At 42.2% G+C, this 19,361-nt stretch overlaps 1 pseudogene; it reads left to right on the top strand.

Annotated features, from left to right (window-relative positions):
• The first annotated feature begins 17,565 nt into the window (after nt 1-17,565).
• Nucleotides 17,566-18,349, top strand: LOC121154669 (annotated as a pseudogene).
• The last annotated feature ends 1,012 nt before the right edge of the window (nt 18,350-19,361 follow it).

The following is a 19,361-nucleotide window of genomic DNA, read 5'->3' on the forward strand; positions in this document are numbered from 1 at the left end:
GCTGTCAGCTTGCAGCTTCAAATATTTTACTGCAATTTGCTTTACACTTCATTTTGCAGTGTGTTATTGATCTCATGGAGTCTTAGCGTTGCTTAACAAACTCCCAGCTGCTGCTCAGGCTGGTTGGGATAAGCACAGTTCAGCAGAGAGATTAGGACATTGGGCTCCATGGAGGGGAGATCAGAGGAAGAGATCACGAAGGTGGTGAAGCCTCTGGCCACACTACGTGGACCAGATGTTTACGGCTTATTCCTCCCCAGTGGCTTATGTTGAAGCTCTTCTCAGTATGCTAGTGCTTGGAGATGAACAACTTTAGAGAAGATCATGCAATTCGGCTCATCCTGATACAACTGTACCCTTAATGAGGATAGAATGAAAGTTCCCTAGAACAGCAGCACCACCCTCTTGTGAGGATGCAATCAGAACGTGATCATCTGCAAGCCAGAAGGAGACTTCTCACCGAGAACGAATCCATTAACACCTTGATCTTAAGCTTCTCAGCCTCAAGAAGTGTGAAAAACAAATGTTTGTTGTTTTTGCCCCCCGTGTCTACAGAATCTTGTGATAATAGCTCAAGCAGACACATTTTTAGCTGCTATAGAATCTTGTTATAATAGCCCAAGCAGACACATTTTTAGCTGCTATAGAATCTTGTTATAATAGCCCAAGCAGACACATTTTTAGCTGCTATTCGAAGCCAAAACAACTGGCTGGTTTTCAAACTCAAGGGTGTTGAGTCTCACATCTAGCGTTCATTGTTTGCCTTGTATGAACGCCTGGTTGCTTTGCACTCTTGGTCCCTCTTCCCTTAGCAGTCCTGAAACTCCCTCCCCTCTGGCACAGTCACCAGAGTAGCAATTCTCCGTGACCTTTTCCTATCACTCTTTGCGTGACCTGGATATTTCTATGTGAACTCTCTTGATCCAATATTTTTTGAAGCATTTGACCATAGAGCTTAGCTCCTACTGATAATCTCTGCCTGATGTCCTTCAGACACCTACGTTCAGCAGGGGCCAAACTAATGGATTGGGGTCACGTCGGGCTATCATTCAGCAACAGAAATGGAGTTAGTGGTAGCGTATGAGACAGAGATGAAGGGGAGGAAACGCTGGCACAGGTTACTTGCTAATAATGTTTAAAGCTAGTGATTCAAAATGTCTCAAGAGTATTTCAGGAACTGGAGCAATAGCTCTGTTGGCTAATCCTTCACCTCTGAGCACCAGCATCCCATATGCATGATGATTCATGTGCCAGCTGTTCCACTTTCCATCCACATCCCTGATTGTGGCCTTGGAATGCAGTTGAGGATGATCCATATCCTTGGGATCCTGCACCCACATGGAAGAACAAGGAGAGGCTCCTGATCCTAGCTTTGGATTGGTTTAGCTCCAGTCAGTGGCTGGAGGAGATTTCTCTCTGTCTCTCCTCTATAAATTTGTCTTTCCAATGTATGCCTGGCTCAGGTTGTCCCTATAATCCCCTTTGAAACCAGGTGGTGTTACACTCATAAAGCAGGATCCCTCTCATGCCCTTCCTTGCTTTATGAAGGATGATCTCAGACGCAACACAATCTGAACCAGCAAACACGAGCCCAGAACATGCCAGGCAGAAGACTACAGAATCAACATGGTAACTACAGGCAGTTGGTTTAGTGGAACACTTATTTAATTCAACGCTTTTTAAAAAAACATTCTGATTTACTTTAAAGCAGAGAATGATAGCAGAAAATGACATTGAATAAGACCTGAAGGATAATTAGAATACAGGGAGATAGAGAACAAGGTATTGAAGTCTCAAAAAGAGAAGACAGCAAGTGAAGGTCCAGAGGGTATGAAATGTTCAAGAATCTGAAAGAAGAGAAATACTGTTTCAGTCTAGATTATAACAGGAGAGGAAAGCAGTATCTGGAACAAGTCAAATGACGCGCAGGGCTTTGCACGATCAATTTGTACCTTATCTCAACTTTTAATGTCATTGTATAAGAATTTAGTTCTAGAAGATAGAACTATAGGAAATGAATTTTAAGCTGCAAGAGAATATAGGAAGAAGATTACAGAGTTGAAGATCCGGGACTTGAGTTCAAGAAGCACATGATCAGTTATGAGACAAACAGTGCTTCCTCGCATTTTACCAAAGTCTCCTCAGCTTTTAATCTAAATTCAGCTCCTGTAGCTTTGCATCCTTCCCACGGAGACAGGAGTTAAGCAAATGAGAGCGGCTCAGACAAAAGGAAGCACAGAAGATGGTAAATTACCGAACACAATCAAAGCTGTTGAAGGTGTGAGCACAGCTATTGACCTGTGCTGTTGCTATGGAAACCAAAGCTCAGAGGTTCTGGAAGACTTTCCCTTTTGAAGGACAGATTGGCTGACACGGATGCTTAAAGGGGCAAACTGTGGAAGTTGTATGATTTGTTACCACATAGATTCTAAATTCTTGTCAGTAAAGAGACAATGGCTTCCTGGGTCTGAGACAAACTCCTTTGAAAGGCCAGGGGATGTCATAGCCACCAGATGCTTGGAAAAAGGCAGAGTTTAGCTGCTTACGTCATCTGCCCAGTTTCATTGTTTCCCTGACTGCCCTATGAACTGTTAGGATCGGAATTGGGAAGGAAAAATGGCATTAACTGGATTCTATCTGTTAACATAGGATTTTTAGAAATATTGTTTTAGGACATATGAAATCCCTTTTAAAGGGAAGCAAATGCTTGGGTTTGTTCCCCAGGTATTTCTCAGAAGATAATGGCCTGCCACAAGTGCCCAGTGCTGGAGTGCTAGTGTGAGTTCCAACAACCATGTTGAAGCCATAAGTGAGATAGCCATGACAGCTCTTTGGGGGAGTGAATCAGTGGGTAGAAGACTTCTTTACGTCTCTCCTTCTTTCTCTCTTTGCTGCTCTCTGTTAATCTGCCCTTCAAGTAAATAAAATATTTTAAAAATACACGAATGAATAGAAACAGTATTTGAATTCAGTCATTCTGAAGGAAGCAGTTGGCTCAAGTTATTTTATATAAAATTGTTCATGGGTAATAATATCTTCGAGCTTTGTGTCTTAGAACTTAGACCTAGAAAATAATTGGCTGCTTTGCTCATTTTTTAAATGAGAAGCAATGAACTTCCCAAATTGTATGTAACTTCCTTTGGGTCTCACAATGAATTTAAAGGACCAAAATACAGGGCTCCTGGGTCCCTGGTAAATGATACCATGACTTTCTGCCTGTCTATTGACTGTAAAATAGGATATTTTGGGGTTTTTTTTTGGGGGGGGGCGTGGAGGGCTTTTTAAATCCCAGCCTTTTTCATAGCGTCCTGCTAAGCCTTCTCTTGGGATCTTTGCTTTTATTTATTTCTTTATTTTGCACTCTATTTTAGTCAGACATTCTCTTCTCTGCTTGTAGAAATTATGCAAATAGAAGCTGTGATTAGTCCTAAAAGAGCAAGATATACAGAATTCTCCATGTATGTGTTTTTTGTATAGTTGGAGCAATGTAATGAAGACAGTCAGGAGTGGCACGGTATACAATATGTCCCCTTCCGGTCATTGTTTGTTAGAATGGACTCTTTTATTATCTCATATGGCAGAATTTGTCTAGACTACATGCACTTTTAACTCAATTATCTGATAAGAGAAAAATATAGGCAACTAAAGAAAAGCTTTGTGGGTGAGAGGAAGGGGCCATGAGTCTACCTGTGATGAGGGCATTGCGATGTGCAGTCTGAGCACGTATTTGAATCAATAGCTAATGATGAAGTAGATGCCCTCTCTGGGTTGGCATGCACACATGGCCAGGAGCTCTCTGATCTTTTTGTTGCAGCACAAGGTCTAGGAGAATATTGTGAAGCACCCAGAAGAGGAAAATCCCAACATGATATTTAAGAGAGAGTCTCCTTTAAAAATCAAAAGATGCAAAAGAAATAGCAAAGCTTGAGATGATGACATTTTATTTGCTAGGTCAGCCAATTAATGCATGTAGCAGAAGTTTGTAAATTGGGGGAACAACATAGCAAGTAAAACTGCTGGTTGGTGTCTCACTTGCTCTATTGCCCATCTACCTTCTAGCTAACGGTTTGGGAAAAGTAGTGGAAGATGGCCAAGTGTCTGGGCTCCTGGTATCCATGTGCGAGACCCAGATGAAGCTCCTTTTTCCTGCCTTCCCCCTTGCTCGGCTCTTTGCCACGGCAGCCATTTGCAGAGGGAACCACTGAATGGATGGTCTCTTTCTGTTCCTCTTGGTCTCTCCCTTTCTTTTGGTTCTCCCATTCTCTGTAATTCTGATTTTCAAATAAATAAATAAATAAATAGATAAATAAATACATCTTTTTTAAAAATAGAAAGTTTGATAAAGGACCAAAAAATGCATGAGAGGGAACAAATTTAGAAAAAAACAAGGAATAAAGGGATGAATCAAGAAAGATTTGATGGAATTAAAACGGAAAGCTTCAGTGTCGACAATGGCAAGCAGGGGGTTGCAGGTGTGAATCAAGCCCACATGGGAAGGTAGAGGCGATGATTCCTATATGCTGTGAAATAAAACAGCTGTCCAGATTTTATTTTATTTTTTTTCATTTTGGATATTAGAGCCAAATGGTACTGAAACAAAGAAAGATGTCTCTTAGTTCTAATTCAAGGTGTAATTTTCTGCATTATGCAAGTGTGCAGAAACAATAAACAGGACCTTCAATTTACCTTTTACCGAAAGTCATTTCTTAAGAAACTAGAAATAGGTGTTCCAGGATATGTAAAATGAAGGGAAAGCAGAAGGGAAGGGAAACAGTTCATTGAAGAATATTTTTCATTTCCTCTTAATTAACTTTGTTGCTTATTTTACCGAGACCATCTTCTCCCATGTATGTGCTGAGAACGACTGTGAGATTTAATGTAAGATGTATTTTCTTGATTACACGTGGGAAAAAATAGAAACCGCAATCAAGGTTTGATGTTTTCAACGTGCGAAATGGAATCTCACTCTTGCCTCCACCTCGAAGAGTGGATTCTGTCCCACCCTGTTTATGAAGGCTTGCTCAGCAACAGCAGTTTCTAGACAGCTTGTCGCTCACTCTTTATCCATCCGTCTATCTAACCCACCACTCAACTACTAACTACAAGTGCTTACTCACTGTCGGACATTATAATTGGAACTGAGGACTCGATGCTTAATAAAGACATAAAATCATGCTTGCCTTCTAGATGAAATTACAACAACAAAGCCACTCTCTCCCACACACAAATAAATGCATAGAGGCTAAATGAATGCGTTGATAAAAAATACATGATGGTAGAAAACTCTTAGCATAAGCACTTGAACTTGAGTTATTCCAGCAGTCAGGGCAGGTTGTTTATTCTGAATTGCTAAGGTATTAATTATATAAGCAGAGTTTACCAAGAAAGAAAACGTGAATTAGTGACGGCCTTGTTACAAAGGATCCTCATTATTATCGAACACAATCATTTGTGTAGCTCATTTGCTGAAAAGAAAGGGCAAAATGTGAAATTACTTGGAAGGGTTTATAAACTGCTACTAAAAACAATTTCAAACATTTTTTGGTTTTTGTTTTTTGCAAAGTGAGAAATATAGAGAGGAGGAGAGACAGAGAGGAAGATCTTCCATCCAGTGATTCACTCCGCAGGTGACCGCAATGTCCGGTGCTGTGCCGATCTGAAGCCAGGAGCCAGGAAGCTCCTCCAGGTCTTCTACATGGGTGCAGGGTCCCAAGGCTTTGGACCGTCCTCTATTTCTTTCCCAGGCCACAAGCAGGGAGCTGGATGGGAAGTGGAGCTGTCGGGATTAGACCCGGCACCCATATGGGATCCTAGCACATCCAAGGCGAGGACTTTAGCTGCTAGGCCATGGTGCTAGGCCCTAGTAAAAACAAATTTAAAACAACCTGAAAATATTGGTTGAGAAATTTTTCTATATTTTTCTAAATTTTTCTCTCTGTAGAGATTTTGCATGAAAATAGTCATTTCTAGGCAATTGAATAGAATGGAAAATGCTAAACCTAGTAAGCACACACAGTTTTGGATCTTAGCTCTGATAAATATTAGCTATGTGGCCTTATAAAAGTAATTTACCCTCTCTGAACCAGGAAATACACAATTGAGAAATAGCAATAACAAGAATTCTTCAAGTTGACTGTGAAAATCAAATGAGAGAGTATGTGAAAATGCCGCTGACATTAAAGTTATTCAGCAACTAAGACACACAAAAGGCACGGAATCCCCTGAATCCCTTGTACCCATTGCGTTACCTACCTAGTGTTGGATTTTTTTCACCAGTGTCCCTGTCTCTCACAATCTTATTCTTCAAAGACCTCTTGATTTCGAATATGTTGCTCCCATTAAACAAACCTGAATTTTTATATAATAATTTCCTTCAAAATTTTCAACAATAATCCATTTGTAATTAAAAGTCAGGACTTTTCATCAGCACATGGTACAGACTTTCAAATTAAAAATAAAAGCTACCAGGCCTGGTGCCGTGGCCTAGTGGTTAAAGTCCTCACCTTGAACACACCAGGATCCCATATGGGTACCGGTTCTAATCCCGGCAGCTCTGCTTCCCATCCACCTCCCTGGGAAAGCAGTTCTAGGATGGCTCAAAGCCTCGGGCCCTGCAACCGCGTGGGAGACCTGGAGGAAGTTCCTGGCTCCTGGCTTCAGCTCAGCTCAGCTCAGCTCTGCCCGTTGCGCTCACTTGGGGAGTGAATCATCAAACAGAAGATCTTCCTCTCTGTCTCTCCTCTCTGTATATCTATCTGACTTTGCAATAAAAGTGAATAATCTTTAAAAAATAATTTAAAAATATGGCCTACTTGCACTGTTTTGTTTTGTTTTGTTTTTATGAATCATTCCTTCAAAGCAATGCATGTATAAATGTCTCTCCAGGAAAATCAGGACCATGAATGCTGAACCAAGAGAAAAGTGAAGGGATTGGAAAGGTGAAAGGATTTGGGGCTGTAGTAGATGAGCCACGTGTTCTTCCAGCAGCTTCCAGGGCTTTTGTTGGGTTCCAGCACATGCAAATAGAGACCTAGCTAAATCCCTAGTTTCAAATTTGTCTCAAGGAAGCAAGTAATGTATATGTGAACTCAAAACCAAATTCTTGGGCCTAGAGCAATAGCCTACTGCCTAAATTCTCACCTTGAATCTGCCAGGTTCCCATATTGGTGCTGGTTCATGTCCTGGCTGCTCCACTTCTCAACTGTCACCTGGGAAAGGAGTGGAGGATGGTTTGGGGCTCTGCACTCACTTGGGAGACCCGAAAGAAGCTCCTTCTTCCTGTCTCCAGGTCAGTTCAGCTCCAGCCACTTGTGGCCACTTGGGGAGTGAACCAGCAGACAGAAGATCTTTCTCTCTGTTTCTCCTTTCTGTTTATCTGCCTTTCCAATAAAAATAAATAAATCCTTTAAAAAAGCATATTCTTTATTACTTTTCAGGTTTCTGCTGTTGTTTTTATTCTGGTTGATTAAACTGGTCAGAATCTCTTTTAGTAGCAAGATCAGAGATTCTGGAACTTGGTGTACATTGCTTAATGAATTCTAATACCAAAAAAAAAAAAAAAAAGAGAGAGAGAGAGAGAAGGAGAGAGAAAGAAAGAAAGAAAGAAACAAAGGAAGAAAGAAACCCACAGTCCACCCTACATTTCTACCCAAATGCCTCTGACTTGCTTTCCTTACCTAAAACATTTGGCGAGCTGATTTCCTTTAAGCTCTGCAGTGCCTCAGATTCTCATGGTGGATACAAAAGTCCTATATAAAGAGCAAATGAGCTTAAACATCGTCTGCCCTCGTTTAAGCTGCACCTGAAGTTATTTCCCTCACCCCGTCTTTCTCGGGTGTGCACTTGCCTGTGGATAAGTCTGGCATAGCAGGTTGATACCTGAATGTAGATAATTTAATGTCAGAAGCCCCGCAAACCCATTCCTCCCGATTGTTACAGGGTCTGAAACTGACACCACCGTGGAACTGCCCCTGCTGCTGTACATTTCTAGGAATTCTTGGTCTAGATAGACTTGTCCTTATAGGATTTTTTTTTAAATAATATGCTTGTAAACAACTTTCCAATCCTTAATTATTTTAAGAACTAACATTTCAGGGGCAGATGACTGCCATAGTAGCAAAAACACCCTTGGGATGCCAACATCTCATGCAGAAGTCAGCTTCCTGCTTCCCCGAGAGGCAGCAGGTCATTGCTTAGAGATGTGGGGTCCCTGTCAATAACGCGAGAGACCTGGGTTAGGTTCCTAGCTCCCAGTGTCAGCTTGTTACAGCTCTGGATTTTATGGACATTTTGGTGGTATACTAGTGGGTGGAAAGTTTCTCTCTTTCCCTCTCTCTCTATGTGTGTCTTTCTCTGCCTTTTAAATCAACATTAAATTTTAAGTGCTTACAAAAGGATTTAATGCTTCAGTTAAGTGGTGGGGATTAGCGTTAGAGACGCCAAACATGCAAGTTACTTATGACATGCTTTCTTCTAGCTAAGTGATAACGTCCTGCGGATTCCAGTAGTCCAAGGTAGAAGGATCTTAAGCCGGTTCAAATAGCTTTGTGTAAAAAGACTCCATTGAGGGAATGTCAAAAAATGTGCTCATATTGCTTTTATATCCCTACCTGGTTTTCTTTGTCCTCTCTAACGTCTGACCATGCCTACTTAATAGGCAGCATTCACTTTGATGTTTCCAGGAATTAGCTCTTGAAATACCTCCACACAACATTAAGCTGAGAATACAGATGTGACAAGGTCAAGGCTGTGCCCTTGAGGGTTTTGCAGTTGACTGAACTTCAACAAGTTCTACCTTTAGCAGAAGTGCAAATCTGTAGCTGTGGGAGTGAAGATGAGGAAGTCCAAGTCCTGCCGCCAAGGTAAACTGTGTCTTACAAAGAAAGTCCTATTATGCTGGATTTAGAGGACGGTGTAATACTTTATCATCTTGGGAGTCCTTGGAAATATTGGACACAAGATAAATATATTTTGGAATGAGAGGTGACCTAGGGAACCTCATGAATAAGTTCTGAGCAACCAGAGATCAGAGAAGGTTTCAATGTTTGGAGAACACTAAAAGGGAGAGAAAGAGACTCCAGAGGGAGAAGTGGAAAAGAGAATGAAACCTCACTTAGTAGCTTGTAGAAAATGTACGTGGGAGTATACGTGAGCACTTGACGCAGAGGGGTTTTAATCAAGGCATCATTACAGAGGTGTTAGAAAACTCAGGCCACAAAACAGAAAATGTACGCTGACTCAAAAGGTCAGTGACTGGGGGGACTCACTCCCTCTGGACAGCTGGGGTGATTCAGGCAGGATGGAATCGCATGGAGCCCCAGGATCATCACCCTGACTGCTGCTGCTGACATCCAGCCGTGTGAGCAGAAAGCCAGCAGGCCACCCTCAGCCACCACGGCACGAGATGCCACCAAAATGCAGAACTTGTGGCTGCTGACTTCATGCCACCTTCCACTCTAACCAAAAGCAACCGGCAAGGAGTTTGAGAAAGAGCCTGTAGGCCACATCGCCAGGGCTCTCACTCCTAGCTGGGTGGTAAGACACATTAGCTAGGGCCCAGTGCGATGGCTCAGTGGTTAAGGTCTTCGCCTTGCACGCCCGGGATCCCATATGGGCGCCGGTTCTAATCCTGGCAGCCCCGCTTCCCATCCAGCTCCCAATTTGTGGCCCGGGAAAGCAGTCAAGGACGGCCCAAAGCTTTGGGACCCTGCACCCCTGGTGGGAGACCCGGAAGAGACTCCTGGCTTCAGATTGGCTCAGCTCCAGCCATTGCGGCAGCCTGAGGAGTGAATCATCGGACGGAAGATCTTCCTCTCTGTCTCTCCTCTCTGTATATCCACCTTTCCAATAAAAATAAAATAAATCTTGAAAAAGAAAAGACACATTCGCTAGCAATCATTTATCATAGCAAATGGGTCCCATCCTGCTCCTCCCCATTCCTCCTCCAACTCCTCCTCGCCCACAGATCTATCCACAAAGAATGAAAGATTGATATCATACACATATATTTGTTTTCATTCTCATGATGACCTACACACATATATCATATCTGCTGGTGAGAAAAAGGAATTCGGTTTGAATATGTACTGGAATACGTGAGAGTAGGCTTGAACATATAAGACAAATACAGATTAAGTAGTAAACCTTTGAGAGAGAGAGAGAAATGGCTATGGGCCCAAGGCAGTAGCCTAGCAGCTGAAGTCCTCACCTTAAACACGCCGGTATCCCATATGGGTACCGGTTGTATCTTGGTAGCCCCGCTTCTCATCCAGCTCCCTGCTTGTGGCCTGGGAAAGCAATAAAGGGTGGCCCAAATCCTTGGGACCCTGCACCCACGTGGGAGACCCGGAAGAGACTCCTGGCTTCGGATTGGCTCAGCTCCAGCTGTTGCGGCCACCTGGGGAGTGAACCATAGGATGGAAGATCTTCCTGTCTCTCCTCCTCTCTGTATATTTGACTTTGCAATAAAAATAAATAAATCTCTTAAAAAAGAGAGAGATGGCTGGCAAAAATTCTCTCAGAAAAATGATAATCTCTTCCATTCCCCATCTCATCTTCATCTACATGAAATTAAAAAAAAACCTGTTCACTTATAATTGTATGCTCACTCAATTTTTAGCTCATCATATGTGCATAAATCGCTTCACAAAATGTTTACATAGAAAATAACTTTGCATTTTTCCAACCAAATAGTCCCTGTTAATGAAATGTGACAAGCTCAACCTTAATCATTGGCTATTCAGGATATTCAAATAGGCTCTATTGTGTATATCTGAGTAGAAAAATAAAATGTCTGTTTCTAAATAAGATTAAATGGCTAAAGATTAGATAACAATAAGAGCTCTAAATCAGTTGAGGAACAAAAGTAGTTATATAGTTCATGAAGGAAATTGTGGCTTTCAATTCATTCTGTGAGCCAATTGCATTTAAGAATAAATAATTGCATTTATTGCTCTTTAAGTGATAAAAAAAAGTAAAAATAAATTGCAACTTTGATTTTTACAGTCTATTTACTTGTCATGGCCTTATTCATGGATTAATCCATTTTTATTTAAAATATATACATATAGACAGAAATAGATGGTTACAGAGAGCAGTTTCTGATTTGCTGGGTTACATCCCAAAGGGCCGGTTCAAGACCAGTAGCCAGAAACCTAATCTTGATGTTGCATGTGGGTGACAAAGACCTATATTACTTGAGCCTTTAATCTTTTTTAAAGATTTATTATTTTTTTAATTGGAAAGTCAAATTGACAGAGGGAAGAAGAGACAGAGAGAAAGATCTTCCGTCCGCTGGTTCACTCTCCAAGTAGCCACTATAGCTGGGGCTGAGCCTATCTGAAGCCAGGAGCCAGGAACTTCTGGGTCTGTCAAGTGGGTGCCAAGGCCTTGGGCCATCTTCCACTGCTTTTCCATGCCACAAGCAGGGAGCTGGATGAGAAGTGGAGCAGCCAGGATATGAACCAGTGCCCATATGGGATCCCAGCGCATGCAAGTTGAGGACTTTAGCCAGCAGGCTACCGTGTCTGCCTGGGCCATTAATATTTTAAAGGCAGAGCGTTGGTGCCACTCAATGGAAAGCTTATTTTGAAAATTCAGGTAATTGAAAGGGTTTAGAGCATAAAGTGAAATTGTCTTCCTTACAAGCACTTTGCAATGCTATAAAAGCATTCTACAACTACAAGACCTGCAAAGCAGCCACATTTCAGCAGTACTAGGAACCTCTCCACAATTCCATCTCTAACTGTGACTTCACACCTGAAGAATCGTGTCTTTCTGACCTGCTCTTTAGTTCTTTTCCATTTCTGGAGTACTCTGTCCCTAATTAGATGATTCCATTACTTCCATCAAGGCCAGTGGCCAATTAATTGTCTTCAGTATCTTACTTTTACGTAACTGACTCTTCATATAACAGCATGAGTCATAAGGCATCAGCTAACAGATGTACTTCTAATAGAATTTTCAAAGTTTAATTGTTGTATGTTTATTTGGCTCAAAATTAAAATATTACAAGAGAGTGCATGGTAGAGCTCTTTATAGAATCATCTCACACTCCACATATTTACCTCTTGGCATCAGCAAAGTCAGGAAATTCGGAGAATGTAGCTTTCACATTAATGAGCATAACAATAGTAGGAGATTAAGTTTACAGGTCGTTCTCTTACAAAAATACGAAGGGTTCATATTATTATTATGTGCTTCTATGACATGTTATGCAAATTAATGGACTGTGATATTTCATTTTCTCTGTCATAAGTCTAATTCTATCAAAGAAATCTCAGTAACACCAACATGTTTCATTGTGATGGAGCAGAAGCATTGTCGTTTCGGGAAATGGTGATTGATAGTATGTTTTGAAAGGATAAAAGAGAGACTACAGACAGAACCCTCATCAGTTGCTTCACTGATCCAATACACTCAATGGCCAGGCAGTGAGGCGCCAGGGATTCAGTGTAGGTCTGTCACGTGGTGGCGTTAACACAATTACTCACATCATTACTGCTCTCTTAGAATCAGGAGCCAGAGGCAGGGCGATCACCCAGGCACTCCGCTCTGGGGTGCAGGCAAGCCCATCAACGCGTTCATTGCTACACGATGCATTCCCCCACCTCTCACCCTGATCAATCCCTTAATATCTGAGGAGCGCACCCAACAGAAAGGAATACTAATGGCCATTTGTATCTGGTTGGCTGGTCAGTTTATGAAATTTACACATGTAAGAATTTTCATCAATGTTTAAGCATAAATCATACTTAAATACTTTCGCTTTCTTTCCAATTAGGTGGAAAATGTAAGTGTACTAGGACTACTTATTCCTTGTACTTCAATCCCCTAAGAAGATAAAATTCACACATGTACTCACACACATACACACACCAAGTGAACACGATTAATCTATTTGGCGTGGCATTAGTAATTCATTGAATTTCCTAGCAAACCTTGTTCACATTAATTGCATTGTACGGTTATTATACTAGCTATTAAGATTTCTCTGGCTACAACCTAATCAATAAAATCCCTTTAAGGATTATTTTCCTGTCTATACTGACCTGTGTTGCGGTTTTTAAAGAACTGGGTGCTAGGACTACAAGAGGGGTGGGTGGTGGATGGGATTATTTCTTCCAATGATTCACTTTCATCAGTTACACAGGTAAAATGTGTGTGTGGATGTATGTATGTGTATGTGGCTCCGTGTGTGTGCATACATCCATTTTTGACTTCACACTGGTTTTTCCAATGTAAACATATCCTATTCCACCACCGACAGTTTCTTTTCCATACATGAAAAGGGAATTTTGGTGACCCTTATAATTGGTGGAGGAAATTCTTAGACTAAAAATAATGCTCAACATTTCGCACTGTGTCTTCTAAGTGATTAAGTCTGACCTGAGTCCCTGAAGCAATTCAATTTTTGAAGCTGATGACTTCATTGACAAAAGAATGTCATTGACTGGGAGATCGTAGATTCCCCTGGTACAGCTGAGCCAGGTGTTTAGCTCAAAAGAGCCCTGCACTTGTTTTAAAACTGACTTTCGCTGTTCTGAAAGTCTTAATTATTTTTGAGCAAGTGGTTCTACACATTACACCCCCGTTTTTCCCATGGAACCTGAGTTCTTAGATTAGAATGCAAGGTCTTTTTTTCCCCTTCATCCTTTTATTCTTTTATTTTTTAAGATTTATTTTATTTTTATTGCAAAGTTAGATATATCAGAGGAGAGAGACAGAGAGGAAGGTCTTCCGTCAGATGATTCACTCCCTAAGTGAGCGCAATTGCTCATGCTGCATTAGTCCAAAGCCAGGAGCCAGGAGCCAGGAGCCAGGAGCTCTTCCAGGTCTCCCAAGTGGGGGCAGGGTCCCAAGGCTTTGGCCTGTCCTCAACTGCTTTCCCAGGCCACAGGCAGAGAGCTGGATGGGAAGTGGAGCATCTGGGATTAGAACAAGCGTCCATATGGGATCCTGGTGCATTGAAGGCAAGGACTTTAGCCATTAGGTTATGGTGTCCCGCCCCACCTTTTTTTTTTTTAAGATTTATTTATTTTTATTGTTATTAACATTGTATTATGTGATACAGTTTTATAGGCACTGGGGATTCTCCCCACCCCTCCTATACCCCTCCCCCCATAGTGGATTCCTCCACCTTGCTGCATAACCACAGTTCAAGTTCAGTTGAGATTCCTTCATTGCAAGCATATACCTTTTTGTTGGAAAGGCAGATATGCAGGGAGAAGAGACAGATAGGAAGATCTTCCGTTTGAAGAATCACTCCCCAAGCGGCCACAATGGGCTGGAGCTGAGCCAATCCTTAGCAGGGTCCCAAAGATTTGGGGTCCTCCTTGACTGCCCTCCCAGGCCACAGGCAGGGAGCTGGATGGGAAGCAAGGCCTCCGGGATTAGAACCGGCGCCCATATGGGATCCCTTCGCGTTCATTCTCCATGTGTGAATCACATCCTGTACAAAATATCCCACCAGAGACCGAGGCACAGCACAATGAATAAATATTTGGCAGGCCAAATGACTTGACATCACTGGGATACCTTAAACCATTGACTTTCTCAGGCCAAATTCTAATCTTTAGGGCTGGAACAGAAAAATCTGCATCTTCAAAAAGCTCTAGTTTTGCATGTTTTTCACTGTTTTTAGACCATGAAGCACAAGACTCCACAAGGCTACTGAAATTCATGAAGTAATACATTTGTGTTATTAAATTTAGGTGCCTATTATGTATAAATCTGATCAAATTTCTGCCTGTTTGAAATCCGCTCGTAGCCTACCCAGTGGGAGGTGACTAACAGCCTCTATGCTTCTGACCGTCCCAATCATGCTTCGCTAACACTTCTAGGAAACTATTGCCCCAACCAGTCTTTTCTCGTTTCTCCTTTTATACCCACCCGCCACCCCCCGCCCCGGCTCGGTTTGTTTCTGTGTGCTGTGTGGTAACCACGAGGGCTCTTCTCCTTGTGTCTTATTCCCCTTTCTCCTTCCTGATTCTGTTGAGGATGACAGCTGTTGCTTCCTTCAGCTGAGCCAGGGCATTTCTGTGGGAGGAGGAGGGCAGCAGACAGAGACACCAGAAGCACCTGTGTTGTCGTCATGGCAACACCTGGGCGGGGCGGTTGCTGGGGTCTCTACAGACATGGGCCGTGCATCCTCACCACAAAAGGGTGGCATCCTTTTCCTCTTGCACTTTTACTTAGGGCCTGAGAACTTTTAAAGGAACCAGGAAAAGAAGATGTAGACTACAACATCGAAATTAGCACTTACCAAATGTCGTAGTTACTTAAATATTATTTTTAACAATTGCAAAAAAAGTCTGTTGCATTTGAAAATAACTTGAAGGTTAACTTTTCCTCACTTTACAAGAATTCCTGATAGACAGGGATGGTTGCTGAGAAGTTATAGCCAAATGTCAACTAAAGACATTACCCACAATTTCAAAGAGAAAATTATTACAATTTCATTAAAAATTTTTTTAAAAATATATTTGTTCTATTTGAAAGGCAGAATGGCAGAAAGACAGAAAAACTGGTAGCTCTCCAACCTTTGAATTTTTTAATGCAGAAAATATGTTTATGACACATGTAGCTGCTGACCAAAAAACTCTTAATGGCCCCAACTGGAATAATTTGAGCAAAAACATTAAGTAGTATTATATTATAACCTAAAGTATAAAAAAAAATCTACATGTCTATGCCAATGTCAATAACTGGATTAAAAACTTCAACATCTCTAATGTGACATGAGGATAATTTTCATCTATTTAGGATAATATATGAACACCCTCAAAATTATGATTGCTAGAAGTCCACTAAGATCTGAGAACAAGCCCATTGGCTCATACAGCTTGCAGGTGTTATCAGCACCTTAACACATGTTTGGAAATTCCTATTACTGGTATTCTAGGAATCAATTAGCACACCTACTTATGCTGTAATAATTTCAAACTTTTACTGAATCATATTCCTATTCAGGACTCCGATACTAAATATATGTAAGTGGATGGATAGATCAATAGATAGAAGGGAGAAGTGAGGAAGGAAAGGAAGGAAGGTAGGAAAGGAAGGAAGGAAGGAAGGAAGGAAGGAAGGAAGGGAGGGGGGAGGAAGAAAGGAGTGAAGAGAGGGAGGGAGTAGAGAGAGGAAGGGAGGTGAGGAGAGGGAAGAAGAGAGATGAGGAAAGGAAAGGAATTGGAAAATTGATACAGGGAGAAGAGGAGGGAAGGAGGGAAGAAAGCAGAACTTCTGTTTTAACCATGTCAGCAGCCCTAGGCAGCTCTTCAAAAACTCTGATGCCCTGGGAAACTCAGTATGTAATTTTTTGATACAGAGAGAAATGCTACACTTTTGAAGGCAAAGCTACCGAGTTGGAGAAAATAATTGCAAAACATCTGTCTGAAACAGGGCAGTATCTAGAATTTGTCATGAGCCCTTAGGATTCAGTCAGAAGATAAATATCTCAACAGTAAAATAGCAAAAGATGGGAGAAATGTTCGTCAGAGGAGATATAAAAATAATAAATAGGCAAATGAAAAGTTTGTTAATATTATTAGTCACTTAAGAAATGCAAGTTAAAATGAATATCACTAGGCACCAATCAGCATAGATAACATCTAAAATGACTGCCAGGACAGTCATTTAGCCTACTGGTGAAGTTGTTACTTAACAAGCCCCTGCACCCTCCAGCTTCCTGCTCGTGCACACCCTGGGATACAGCAGTCAAGGCTCTAATATTTGGGTTCCTGTCATTCACAGCAAAGCCTTGGATTGCACGCCCAGCTCTCGGCATCAGACTTGACCCAGTATAAATAGTTAGCAGGCAGTTGGAGAGGTGAGCCAGTGTATGGGAGTTCTCCTTGTCACTTTTCCCAACACACTCTCAAACAAGTGAAGTGAAATAAAATAAACCAAAAAAGATGATCTTATTAAAGAGGGTAAGGAGTGGTCCTAAGTGCTGGTCAGAGTGCTGAACCATCGGAGCCCTCCTACGCTGCAGAGATGCCAGTGGTACAGAAGACAGCTTGGGACAGAAGACGTTAGAAGACAGGCTGGCAGTTCTCAGGAAGCAAAACATTGTTTCATGAATACATGTGTACCCAAAGACTCGTATGTGAGCCCTGACAGCAGCTGCGTGACATCCCAAGTCAAGCACTGCAGACATCCCAAACAGCCAAACTGCGATGTGTCCATCTCAGGATACTATTCAGCAACAACATGGAACAAATTGTTGGCTCATCCAACAGGGATGGATCTCGAAAGCATTATGTGACATGTGAAAAAAAAAAAACCTCATTGTTCCTGACCACATATATGATGCCCTGAAAAGCAAAAACAAATAAATAAAAAGAAACAGAAATGATTCCAGGGGTTGAGAGGACCCAGGACAGGCGCAAGGAATTTGCTGCCAAGAAAAACAAAAACTTTAAAATGTAACAAAACCGGAGCGCGTTCCGCCCGGAGGGCTAGAGCGGCCGGGCCGGGAAGCGCAGCCGCGAGCAGAACGGGCGGAAGTGACGTCATGCCGGAGCCTGGGAGCGGGCGGAAGTGACGCCATGGCAGAGGCCTGCGGGGCGGGCATGGCAGCAAAGACGCCTGACATCACAACCCCCAGGAAGCCTGTCTTATCGGTCAGCGCAAGGAGGCTGAAAGACAATGCAGACGACTGGCACAGCCTGATCCTGAAATGGGAAAGCCCCAGTGACGCTGGCTTTGCAACCGCCAGCAGCATCGCCAACCTGAGACTCGGCTTGCTGAATAAAGATAAGATAGAACTGAAGAGCAGCAGCCCAGCACGGAGTGAGGATGAAAACAAGGTGCATGTGGAATATAACAAGGAACTTGAGAGTCTCTGTGAGGACCTACAGGCTATCCTGGATGGCTTGACCAAAGTACACATGAAAATGGAAACGTCTTCAACTACCAAAGGAATTTGTGAACTAGCAAATTACCATTATGGGGAAGAGTCAGCGGCCTCCTCTGTTTCACACATGGCCTACAGCCCATTTCTACGAAGTCTCCCGCAGGCTGGCCGACCTGCTCTTGAAGCGCACCGTGGCACAGGAGCTGGCACACAGCGCTGACCGTGACCTCTCCCTGAGCTACTGGTCCATGTGGCTGCACCAGGCCTACGTGGAGAGGGACAGCAAGCTGCTTCTGGAAAGCATCCTGCTTGAAACGGGGCACCGAGCACTGTGACCTCCTGGCATGGTGGCGTGGTGTCAGTGAACGCCGCCTCCGGGCCTGGGTAGAGCCTGACCATGCCCGCGACTGTGGTGCAGCACCTCCCTGCTTTCCTCCGTGGGCCTTCCTGGGAACCCGTCCCATGTGAGTGCTTCCAAGTTCCTAAACACAATGCCTGGCCTGGTTGTGTAAATTAGATGTCCTTTACGTATTACATGTGCATAGCAAATCCCTGGTTTCATATTTGTATCTTATACCTAAAAAAAAAAAAAAAAAAGAAGTAACAAAACTGCTCAACATCTTTATTTTGTTGAGGGTTGGTAACGATGTTAAACTGCACAATTGATAATGAAAGGTGACAAGTACTAAGTATAAATTGCACCTCAATATATCTGACCCTATCCATGTGAGAGAATGCCTAAGAAATTTTCATTTCTCATAAGAACATTTTAAATAAATCTTTCTAAACTAGCATAGTTTTATGTAAATGAAGAGTCCTACTTTATTCTTGTTATCAGTTTGTTTCTAGCTTCCCCCTTTGTACATTTACTTCGAGATAGAATCATAAATTTAAAATCTATTATTATGTATTTATTAGTAGGAAAAATCCAGTTTATTCTTGGGGGGAGATCAGATTCTAATTTTGTATTTTTGACAAAAGAAAACAGGCAAAACTCTCTCTGAATGTTTATTTAATTCCTTAGAGGAATATACACTTAAAAGTAAATAGCAAAATTAGACTCAAAATTCTGAATTGACTATAGAACGTTGCCTAAAAATCAAATACTTCTGGGTCCCGGCGCAGTGGCCTAGCAGCTAAAGTCCTCGCCTTGAATGTGCCAGGATCCCATATGGGCGCTGGTTCTAATCCTGGGGGTTCTGCTTCCCATCCCGCTCCCTTCTTGTAGCCTGGGAAAGCAGTCGAGGACAGTCCAAAGCCTTGGATTCCTACACCCGTATGGGAGACCCAGATGAAGCTCCTGGCTCCTGGCTTTGGCTTGGCTCAGCTCTGGCTGTTGCAGTTGCTTGGGGAGTGAATCATCTGATGGAAAACCTTCCTCTCTGTCTCTCCTCCTCTCTGTATATCTAACTTTGAATAAATAATAAAATAAATCTTTTAAAAAATCAAATACTTCTTTGGAAAAAGTCATTCTTACATGCGCCTTAGGCTTTTTTTTTTTTTTTTT

The sequence above is a fragment of the Ochotona curzoniae genome, unplaced genomic scaffold (assembly GCF_017591425.1).
Source record: "Ochotona curzoniae isolate NIBS_2020 unplaced genomic scaffold, NIBS_Ocur_1.0 contig_2754, whole genome shotgun sequence".
Classification (NCBI taxonomy): domain Eukaryota; kingdom Metazoa; phylum Chordata; class Mammalia; order Lagomorpha; family Ochotonidae; genus Ochotona; species Ochotona curzoniae.